Here is a 12,325-nt window from a genome sequence, read left to right on the forward strand (position 1 = left end):
GATACAACACTCAGTCACAGAGTTTAGCAACAAAGGTAGTTATTCTTTACATAATTAGTGGGATATTAGGAATAGATTGGCAGGAGACACTTATTTGTTGTTAAGTTTGAAATATGACCAACGTCAGCAATCAAAAACTGTTTTCAATTTAAAAACAAACAATTTTGTTTAAATTTGAGTGGACATATTAATATCTGAACTAGATGCTACAAAACTCTGTTATGCTCTGCTTTCTGAAAAAGAATATCAATATGTGGGTGGGTTACCTGTTACTATGTCATAATGTGACTGTTGATTGTTAGGAAAAGTTACACTTTAGAGTCATAGAAAACACATTTGTTGCGATGTTGGACTTGTGTTTTAAATTAGAAATGATTTTAAACCCCTCACAGAGCCATGATGTGGCTATTTCCCACTGCTGTATTAGCTTCTCAAGATATGTTTGTGAATATCTATGATGGGAGGTCATTAAAGAACAATAATTAATGGACTGGGTATGGCTATTTTGGTGTCAACTCTGCCTGAGATCCGCACAGTCTGTATGAGATAGCATAAAATCATGTCAAATTAAAATGGTTTCAAAGTCCAGTAAAAAAAAGACAACAAAACAAAACATATAGATATTAACTATTGTGTTTTTAGCTTCATATATGTACATTTTTCTTTAGTATTGATATCTTAGCATTTACCTTTGGAGGTCAATATAGATTATAGTTTCACTCCTTCTTTTCATTGCTGTTTTTTATTCTTTAGGATGGTTATAAATCTTTTGAGTTCCAAAATATTTTTCAGACATTATAAATATGATTTGAAGTTTAGTGTCTTGAGTATGATATACTTTGACCAAGTGGAGGGGGAGGGGAGGAAAGAAAGAAATAAACAACACACACCCACACACACACACACCCACACACAAACAATATAGAGGCTTAAATCTAGCTGTTCATGTATTATATGCTTGATATTGTTGAAATCTATAATTTGGTAAAGACATAACTGTGATTTGATAGCCTTCCTTGGGATCACATCCCCACCAAATAACCTGTCTGAAAATCAATAGCATGGAAATCCAGGACCAGGCTATGCTGATTTGTAGCTGAAAAAAACATCCAGAAATCAATGCAAATTCATCCAAAGATATCCTTTCCATGATCATTTCTTTAATAAAGATGTATTATTTTCTCTGAATTTTCCATAAACAAGGATAGATTTATGGATTTCTATAATTTGATTGTCTTGTATCAAGTTTGATCTTGATATTTTCCTGCGCAAGGAAAAAAAGTTACTTCAAGCAAAATTTGTTCTTATATAAAATCAACACTATTTGTTTTTGCTTTTCTTAATGCATTCATACAACAATTTGTTCTATATTCTAAGGCTTATGTCTCATCAAATTTGTTGATTTTCATATTGTAAGTGTTGGAACGAACCACAATTTGTCACTTTGTGTGATAATGTGTATGATAGAAGTGATGGCTACCCACCACAGGCTATGAAATCAATGCATCTTTATCTTAATGCCATGCACACAATCCCTAATAATGTATAAAAAAAACCAAAAACCCGGAGAGTCATCCTGCTGTATTTAAAATAATACTGGGTTAAGTATTTACAGAAGTTAAATCAAAGGGGAATTCAATCAGTTCAAATATATTCAATTCCTTATAAGAATAGTAAACTTTACTTGCAATATACACATTTATACATTCATGGTTAGTATTTTACATTACAATATTAAAAGTAATGACAATGATATGGTTTATAAAGGGGTAATTATTGTCAATTTGTCACTATGAATGAAAAGTGTACGTAAAATAGAAATTGACACAATATTATGAAATTAAATTAGATTCCTTTCATTTTTCTTTGAACGTTTTATGACCGTGAGATTACTCAATTTCTGTAGGTATAACAACCAAATCACTTCTTTCAAGCTGCTTCTAAATACGATGATATATCTTTATCTCCAACATTAGGATTTCAAGGAGGTGCTAAGTTTTCCCTCCTAATGTTAAGATGCGTTGAAAACAATACTATGTAATGAAGAATGTCAATGAAGACTGGCTTTATGTGGGAGTTTGTCCGTCTGTCCGGGGTCATTGAATTGTGGCTGATAGATTGATCAATTAGCATCTGATTTCTTGTAACCAACTGAAGATGATCTATCCAGATGGTTTACAAATAGGTCTACAACATCTTGTACCACACACTGCATCTATACAATCTATCTTCTGTCAGTTTTTCAGGGATCTCAGGATTAGGATTAAGGATTAGAGTGTAAGGTGATTCTTTTGATAGGTGTATGAAGTAGGGATTTGGGAGTAACTCCCTTTATGAACTTGTTTTTAACTGGAACAAGTAATCATGCTAATTTCTATTAATATTTCTATAACTCAGTGTCATATATCCATCTTCCATGACATGGCACAAAAATGCATATGCAACAATGATGTTGAGCGGCCATTGTCAATTCGCGACTGATAACAAATTATTGTGTTACAGAGCCCATTGGTCTTGTATCACAAAGCTTAGCGATCGATCGTAGGGATGATTTTAATGATCGATACCATTAATCAGTATGTACAATCAATTATACAAATAACTTTACAATTAATTGCTAAGCTTGGTGTTACTGGTTCTTAAGAGTCACCAGCTGTATCGCAATATATATTTCAATTGTAAAAGTATTGTAAAACAATACATTTTTCATATAAAACAGCGAAGGCATTAGGTGGTTAATATGCAGGCCTTACTCTCATGAGTTTCTCCCAGGTTCAGTACGTCTCATCCTAAACATGCTAAAAGATCAATTGTGACGAAAGCCCTTTGGCATCATACTATTTATCTCAAACCAGGATGATATGTATACCTTGGTGTGATGTATTGCTTTGCTATTTGCTTGGAGAGATCCGATCAATTTAGGCTGCATGGTCTGTGACAGTAAACCTTTGTCTGATGCTAGCTAAAAGTCAAAGGGAAAGGAATATTCAGGACATAAATATCTTTGACTAATTTTTGAAAACAATGCTTCGAGTCTAAGCTTGGTTCACGCTATCCATGAAATTAAAGAAGTGTTAAGCTGCATCAATTTACCAACTGCTCTACCTATTATAAATTCTACTTAGTACCCTTTTGAAGTGTTAAGCTTCATTGTGTGCAAAATATAAATGAAATGCTAGCAGGCCTCTATTTTGCAAGATGTGATCTTATTCTGATATTTGATTATAAAGATTGTTTCAGCTCACTATATTACCATGGTAAAGGTGTTAGTATTGTCCATAATTATTTATAAGCAATTTTTTTAATAGAAGTTTACCCAAAAATCAACTTTTTGGAAAGAATTTTGAAAGATGAAAAATAAAAATCCAGCTGATATCATTTGAAGCATGAATGATATTTCCATGTATACATTTCCAAAGATATTACTGATATGAATGAAAAGGGATACAAAAGGGTATATACACAGATTCTATACAGTGTGTGCCTCATACATCATGAAGGGGCTTAGAAGGGACCTCTTGGGAATTCACAGCATGCTAAAAATCATCTTTCCAGGCATACTCATGTTTCAGCCCGCTATGAATGAAATCGCATGTTGCTGGGCTTTCAACAATTGCAAGTATGCCCATCCTGTCGATGATGGTGCGCATTAGGTAGATCGGGCAGCTAGAGGAAGATAGTGAAAGAATAGCTATGTTGTTTTGATGGAGGATAGAGTGGAGTTAAGACAGCCAGTGATTTTGATGATGATGATGATTATTAATGGCTGGCATCCTTTGATGTGTCAGAAACAAGGTCATCTAGTCTCCTCCAGCTTGAACTCTAGCTCAAGGTATATACAGTACCACACTCTCCTACATCACATGTAGGATGGTCTACAGTGTGGATGTACAGTGATTGCACTAAAGACAAAGTCCACAATAGCCAAATTTAGCATATGTTGTCAAGGCACTCTGTTGGTAATATTCACACTTGAGTTCAACACAATTTGGATAACTTTCTTGTTGAAGGAAATTACGCCATGGCTGGGATTTGAACCCCCGACCCTCTGTTTCAAATTCAGAAGACTAATCCACTGGGCCACAACGCTGATGGAGTTTTAATCTGAACGCTTTATGCGATTAATAGGGTTCATAATTGCACATGCCATGTTTAAGGCCCCATTTGTATTGGTGTCTAGGAAAAGAACGTTGATTTGACAATTAGAGCTTTCTCCAATTAAACAACCTTCAGTTGATTGTTACATTTTGCTTCTGTCAAGTTCTGAACATATCCTATTTAAAGATTTAATTATTTTTCCTTATATTATTATTTTTTTTTTGGGGGGTGGGGAGGTCAGTATTTGACTATATTGATTTTCGATGTACGGGCATAAAACATGATTTTGCCTAGATCAGTCTTCATATCAATGATTTAAAAAAAAATTCAGATGCTGTCTTGCATGGAATCAAATCTAGGTTGATGATGAACCAAGTGATTATATTAGCTTCAGCTTGATATTTATTGTTTTTTCTGTTAATTTTGTATAACACCATACAAGTAAGATATCAAGATTGAAATAAATGGGAAAATTACCCATTTGTCTTGACTTATTCTATAATCTCAGATTTCACTGGTGACTTTGTCCCAAGTTTGGAAATAAATGTGGACTGATGGTAATGACTGTTTATCACTAGATGATTACTCCTGTCCTTTTCCATTAAAAAATGAGAACAGATCAAACTCTTTAAAAAATCTGAAAGTGCCTACCTTACACCTGTTATTCATTTTTTTTCTTCTAATGAACTCACCCATACACATCTAAGGTAGTCAGTGACCATGGGGCAGTCATTAATAATTTGAACAGACAATAGAGCAGATAATGAAGCACTAATCAGTGGGAGAGGGGCACTAATTATCCCCTGCTTCTCACTTAAGGACTTGTCATTATTATTAAGCCATCTATTGTCATGGCAGAGCTTATAACTATAGTACAAGCATTATGTACGAGTGAGACCTAAACAGCTGCTAATAAGTCTCTTCTCTAAGGAAGGGCTTCCCAATCCATCTGCCCCTTTAGATAGTCTCTAATTGGTATGTTCTTGATCCCAGGGGTCATACCCTAAGCTCCAAAAGGCATTCTCCCATCATTCTGCAGCTGTCCTATACGTCCTTAGAATTTCATGTCTCTAACCATGTAGGCAAGTATGATTATTTTGTTCCATAATTTTTCATTTAATTCAGAATACAATGCAAAGGTTTTGTATTGTTTCATATCAGTATTAGTCAGTGTCAGATATAGGACTTTATAAGTTTCAGGGCCCGTGAGGGGGCCAGGAAAAAAAGGTTGACCATGGTGGTAGAACAGATTTGCTTACAGCAGTAGTGGTACGAGGCTCACTAGGTCTATTGCTTGACTGAAATGCGCACATTTGCTTCTACCATTGAGGATAATCAATATATTTTTGAAGTATTATGTTACTTTGTCATATTCTGGAGAAATGATATGTAACAATGAAAAAAAAATGTACAAATTAGCAAATATAGACATTTACACTAACACACACAAAAAAATCCCCTCACTTTTTCAAAAGGTCATTTTAAAATTCACAAGATTTTACATGATTACATTGTGAACAATATGGTCAATGTATAATAGAATAAATGCAGAATTGCAGAACAAGTAAAAACAAAATTTACAATTTTCTCTTGTTTCCTGCCTCTGTTTATAAAACAGAAAATCTCTACCTACATTGAAAGTTTAATTGGAGGATGGTTCACGAGATTTCAGGACTGGCTTTCTTGTTTTGACACCGGTCTCTCAGAAGACAGATTCTCATTACTTCTTAATGAAGGGCTGACTTGCAGATGTGCACACCTACACATGCTGCTTAAATCTTTAGGGATGGTGGATTTGACAAGAGGGGGAAAACACATATCTACATCAACAGATTGAGTAATCGAGTTTGTTTCCATTGCTGCAGAGCTGTGATATACAAAATCAAAACAAGGAATTGCAGTCCATACTGATTTTTTTTCTTATCATATTTTTGATACAATAGTAACTTTGAAAATTGATATGAAATTATAAAATGTTTACAATTTTGGCATTTAAGGTGATTTATGTTCTAGGGATGATTCTTTTATAGGAACGACATGTTCCCTTGTTTGCTTTATTGCACCTTTCTTATTGTAGTGAAACTAATATCACCACAAATCGTACATACATATACAGATCAGTCTTGCAATAATTTATTAAAGTTTGGTTGATATATGCTTTATGTCAATGTATACCTTTTTATGATGCAACATTTTGTTTTTTTATTCGTATTTTATACTTGTAAGCAAATCTGACACAGATGGGTGAACCAACATGTTTTAGGTTCAAGATAATATTCATTATTAACTACCTTTTAAGGTTATTGCTGGGATGTTCATTGATCATTCATTCTCATTGCAGTCCTGTAGCAAATAATTCCCACTCCAAAAGCCTGTTCGCTTTCCAACTTGTTGAATTGATCTTGTGCTAACGTAAGCATACCCCTTTGAAAAGGTCAAGACGTCTTTGCTCGGCCCAGAATCATTTCCTTGCCTTGTCCTCCTGATTTCATCCCAATGTTTGATGATTTCATTCCTTAGTCTTTCAAATTAGATTTTACATCATGTGTGTTTCAGACGTTCCACATTTACTGGGGGTCATGCAGAAAAAGCTCTGTTTTTTCCAAAGTAATGTCTATCATTGACATACATGTAGTTCCACCCTCATTTCATATTATTGAGTAACAGTTATCAGTAGGAATTCAGAAATGATTAAGTTTTGTGAAATTTCTATCTAAAAAAATTATCTTTATTAAATTCAATGTCTAATTTCATAACAACTTCCTGTATGAGCTTGTTTTTACTGGAACAAGTAATAATGCTAATTTTTAATAATATTTCTATAACTCAGTGTCATATCCTTCTTCTTGTATATCAGTTTTCTCAAAATTTATTGAAATTATGCTTGTAACAAGAACTCTTCTTTACACTGCATTATTCCGATGAGTTCTTACATTAAATTTTTTCAAGTTACAACCAAAATTGACAAATTTAATAAAATTTTCCATCCAGTTAAGAATGCTTCAACTTCAAAGATCAAAGAGAAGCATACATGCGTGCTTACCACCTAACACTCAAATTTAACTCCAAGCACACACATATTTATCACTGTCAGAATTCATCAAGACAAAGCACCGGTGATAAATGCCATCTTATTCGCATTTGAACTTGGACACAAAATACCCCAAACTGCATTTTCAGTGGACAGGCTGTGGCTGTGGAACAGTAGCCATGCAAGCAGATAGAATGTTGATGTAGATTCAGTGAATGGTAGAATTCATCATTGAAATCCTGACTGCCCTGTGCAGACATATAACTGTCAAGATCTATTACTTGAGATCTACTGAAGATCTTCCGTTGGCTATGAGCTACCCCTATGGTGCTTTCTTCTCTTTCCCTTGTGACTTATTTGTGTTCTTCCTTTCTCTGGATGGCAACAGAGTGAGGTCACACATGTGCCTTACATATTTGAGTATAACTGGCCAATAAAGTAGCCTTGAGGACATCCCATCTCATGATCAAAGTCATGGGTTGAGGGTTGTAGTCTTGAAGCAAGTATTAACTGTGTTCCAATAAAAAACAATATTCAGTCATTTCATCGTAAAGACACATACAAAATATACACAATTAGCTCCTGTATGTTCTTCATCCTTTTTTGCTGTTTATGTCTTCTTTCATTCAAATTGAAAGCTAATATCTTGATAATGTATATAGGATTATGCAGTAAACTTATTTAGACCTATACTAATTGTATATATTGGTATTTTACATGTAGATGCAAGTTATTCTGTAATATTACTAATTCATAAGCCTTCTTGTATTTGAATATACAATGCATTTTTTGAAGGGATCTCTGTCTGCACGTTGAATGTTACTGCAAAGAGAAATCACCCTGACCATCACACAGTTTCCACCTACCCTGAATGTCCAAAAAAGCATATTTGTCATGAATGAAAAAAATGAAATCATTGAAATATTTTGCTACTTTGGGATCTAATCTCATCCATGTATAAAACCTATACAATGTAATACATGTATGACAGAAATAATAAGCCACATAGCTTTATAACATTTTGTAAAGCCTATATACTTTTTTCAAGCTGATAGTAATTCATATCACTTTCTGTAATTAGGAACAGCCTCAACCCCCAAAATGCATAAAAAATGACATCCGAGTAATCCAAGACCCATGATGGAAGTGCAGAATTGGGAGTGCTTATAGGAAGACTATCAGCTGACAGCTGTTTGACAAAGTAAATGAATTATGCGGACATGATCCTAGGGAGTTATACCCACATAAATAAGAAGGATGCCTGCCTGTACTGAACATAGGGAAGCTATTAGAGAACATTGACTGTTGCGCGTTAAGGCCGTATATCTATCCTGCCATGTTATGTGAAGAATTGGCCTAATCTGATGATCGATTGGTGTAAATCACTTCCATTTGTGAGGTAGAGGTGATAATGACAGAAAGAATGCTTGTATGCTTTCCCAGAAATGAAGAATTGAAATAGAGGAGAGGGTAAATGAATGAATGAATGAAGGATACAATATTACTATTCAAACAATTTTGATTTACTCCACTTAAAATGATATGGAAAAAAGGTTAGGCCTTTAAAAATTGTATAAAATGGATAATTATTGTATGTTAAATAAATAATTAAAAAGATAGTGCCAACTGTTTGAATGCAACAGATTTACTGTTTAGGGTTATTTTTATTAGTATTATTAAGATTGTTATTATTATTATTATTATAGTATATATCTGGCAGAAATATATATTTTCTTTATCAAATATTAGTGAATCGAAAAGGAATACTTGAAGCATAAAAAGATGATTAAGTTGATTTGATACATAGCAGTTTCGTTGTAGATATAAACCATATTTCTCTTCCAATGCAGAATAGTTAGATTAACAAGGTAGATATTTTGATCACCTCTTAAAGTGAGATGGGATTCTAAACTTGAATGGAACATATATGTATCCTAGATCTAGATGACTCTGTTTCATAGTATCCTGGATTTTCATTCACCTAACCTCTCCTGATATCCAGCCTTCCCTCAATGACTCTAATTATCTCTCTATAGGTGGGACTACAATCTGTCATGTCTGCTATTCTGATTATATTGTGCCAACTACTTGTGTATGACACAAGACTTTACTTTTTAATAATAGTTGAAATACATCAAAATTTTGCTCTAATTGTACTCAGGTATAGATGAAACACATTGGAACAAGATGTGAACGATCATATGAACTTTTTTTTCTTTAGCTTATATTGTATTTTTTGTATTAAAGTATTCATATTTAACACACAAGGATAATTATTTTTCACACATTTTCTTTGCCCCCAGAATGTTTTTTTTTTAAATAGTATTGCATGAATGTAATGACATGTGTACATTTACCCATGATTTTCAATATGCTATTTCTTATCAAGAAATTGTTTGATTTCTTGATTAGAAATAGCTTTCCAACAAAAACTTGTGAAAAGTTCCTTTTTTAGACATAATGTATTGGTTAGTTTGTTTTATCTTGGTTCCTGTATATAGTTTTGTTCTGCATGTGTATTTAAGAGGTATATGTGTATTTAATAAATTCATGTGAAAAAGTAGTTTAAATAATAATGGTGGTGACAAGTGGGGGTTCCATGTCTGAAGTATTAAGAATAAATGACCCCTTGTACATACGTCTGTTGTCTACACCAGTGTAGCATCTATAGCATGTCAAGGGAGGTTGACCCATGATATCATACATTTAATCTCATTGTTAATCAGCTCGGGCTAATGGAAAAGGCACTACGGCACTGAAACTGTATCCATCTACTGATAATACATTAGAGTGATCATCATCTGTGTTGTTTAAGTTGCATAGAGAGATCCCTATAATGTATAATTTCCCTTTTCAAATATATTTGAACTTAACCTAAATCTCCTTGCTTGAACTATATAATGAGGCGAAGAATTTCAAGTAGTTTTATCTTCATAAAATGCATGTAGCCATGTACATAATGGGATTCTAAAGTTTAATCTTAACTCATTCTTTTTAGATCCTCCATTCAGATAAAAAAGCAAAAGTTTTGTTTCCGTTTTATTTGGTGAGTGATTTATGCCTGAATGATTGCTACAGAGATTTGTCAATGCATGTGGATCTTTCCAATGATGTTATTTTGATCATTAATTGTCTTAAACTTTATGTTGATAGTTGATCAATACAAGTATTAAAATGGTACATAAAACATTCATTCAAGTTTCCCTTTTCTCCATTATTAATGAATATTTAAATTAAAATACAAATTAAGTGCAAAATATTTCTCATGTCATCAGAAGTAAGAACTGTCTGTATCTGCCATGTATCGTTTCCCCGCACCTGTTGGATAACACATTAGATAGAATGTTTTAATCATCAGACAGTATTGATAGGTCACGTGCCAATATTTCACACATTCCGGTCATATATACAGCAAATAGCAAATCATTAGCATAATGTTGGTCTACTCAACTTGTTGAATCCATCAAAGGGTCTGTATTGCTTTATAGGTGAAATGGTATGGTGTGATCATTTGTAAAAACAACACAAAATAATTGTACTCTATATCCTACAAAGCCTTTAAGCTAGCCATTGAGGCGTGAAATAAGCCAAATTCAATCTCGTTAATTGCATCCTGCTTGGTATCATTCACATAACAATCAAGGCCACCTCGTCTGTGGTTGTGCAGCTAACATCATTCGTATTGGATGGGACTGTGTAAACAGTGAAGTGTCAAAGCCAACCGAGGAATTATAGATTGTACCACCCTTGCAGTAACTCGCTGCCTTAAATTCGATGTTTGCTGAGGAAGCGTTCACTATGATAATGTGACAGAATTTGATATTGATGGTTTTAGGCATTGGATTGTTGGTTTTGCCTGTTGAATGTACATTAGGCCGATCATCTTTTCTTGCATTGCAGAATGGCCTCAGTACTGTATAAACAGGAGTAAATTGATAACTTGCATTTTATTTTCAAAAAATCTTATTAGTTTCTAGAAATAGAGTTATGTCTCTGCAGCTCAAATGGTTTAGTAGGAGTATTTAATTTAGATTTCCCTATTAGTCAGATATATTGTGTTGATAATGATAAAGATTTTTAACACTTTACTTTCAAATTACTGCTCTCTGCAGTTAGTTGAATTTGAGTTTTATCATGCAACTTTCATGTTCGGTCTGTAGAATATGGCAAATATTTCTTTATGAGGATTCTTTTAATGTAGATCATGTTGATTTGAATTTGCTCCATTGCATACTCACGGAGGGTATAAAAACATTTGTTTTCAGATTGGTATTTGTCTATTTCCATGGTATCTGCACACTTGTTACAGTTTTATTAATGTTTTGCCACAATTTGCAGCAAATGTTTCACCTGCCTCCACGACATACATCAATCATGGTCTGGAAAATTGGATTAGCAGTTGTAGACTTTGGAATGAATATTGGATGTAAATGTGAGACTAGAGCCACACAGCCGTGATTTGTTTGAATTGATGAGCCATTGTCCTGAATTGTTTCACCCCATTGTTAGGGATTGGTTCTAGCCTCCCAAGAGTCTCGGTCAATCTTACAGAATCAGGTTTTTGAGGCGATGCTTATCCCTATCTAATTAGATGACCAAATACTTTGTATAGTTGTTGAAAGCAGCAGTACAGATACATACACATATGCAATTAAACAGCTTTATGTGGCCAAACACATTTTAAAATGCTTGTTTCTCTGTGTCCACCCTCATAATGCTGGATCCTGCAGATCAAATCTCAAGACGTTTCTTGGCCCTTCACAATATGATCAAACATTTATTTGAGATTTAACAATTTCAATACTTATTGGGAACTGCAGCTAACAATCAACAAAATTTATGAAAATATCAAGTTTAAGAAATATATATATTTTCTTCATTATTTTATTTTCATGAAGGTTTCAAAATTTAAAGGAAATCTTCAATATAATCCTTTGGTAGTTATTCAATGTTACTAGTATTACAATTATCTCAACAAATTATTTTTTACTGTATACTTACCCTATATAATTATGATACCCTATTTGCTGACAATAGTTATTTCTTTATATGAATTATTTCATTTATATGTTATGCTAATTACCTCTTGTGTAAAGGCTCTATTATTCTGATCATTTTGTGTGGGTGCTGGAGGTATCTCCAGCTGATAATCGTAGGCTACTCAAAGTGTCTGCTTGTATCTCATTAGTATTCCTG

Source organism: Lytechinus pictus, chromosome 3 (assembly GCF_037042905.1).
Source record: "Lytechinus pictus isolate F3 Inbred chromosome 3, Lp3.0, whole genome shotgun sequence".
Taxonomy (NCBI): domain Eukaryota; kingdom Metazoa; phylum Echinodermata; class Echinoidea; order Temnopleuroida; family Toxopneustidae; genus Lytechinus; species Lytechinus pictus.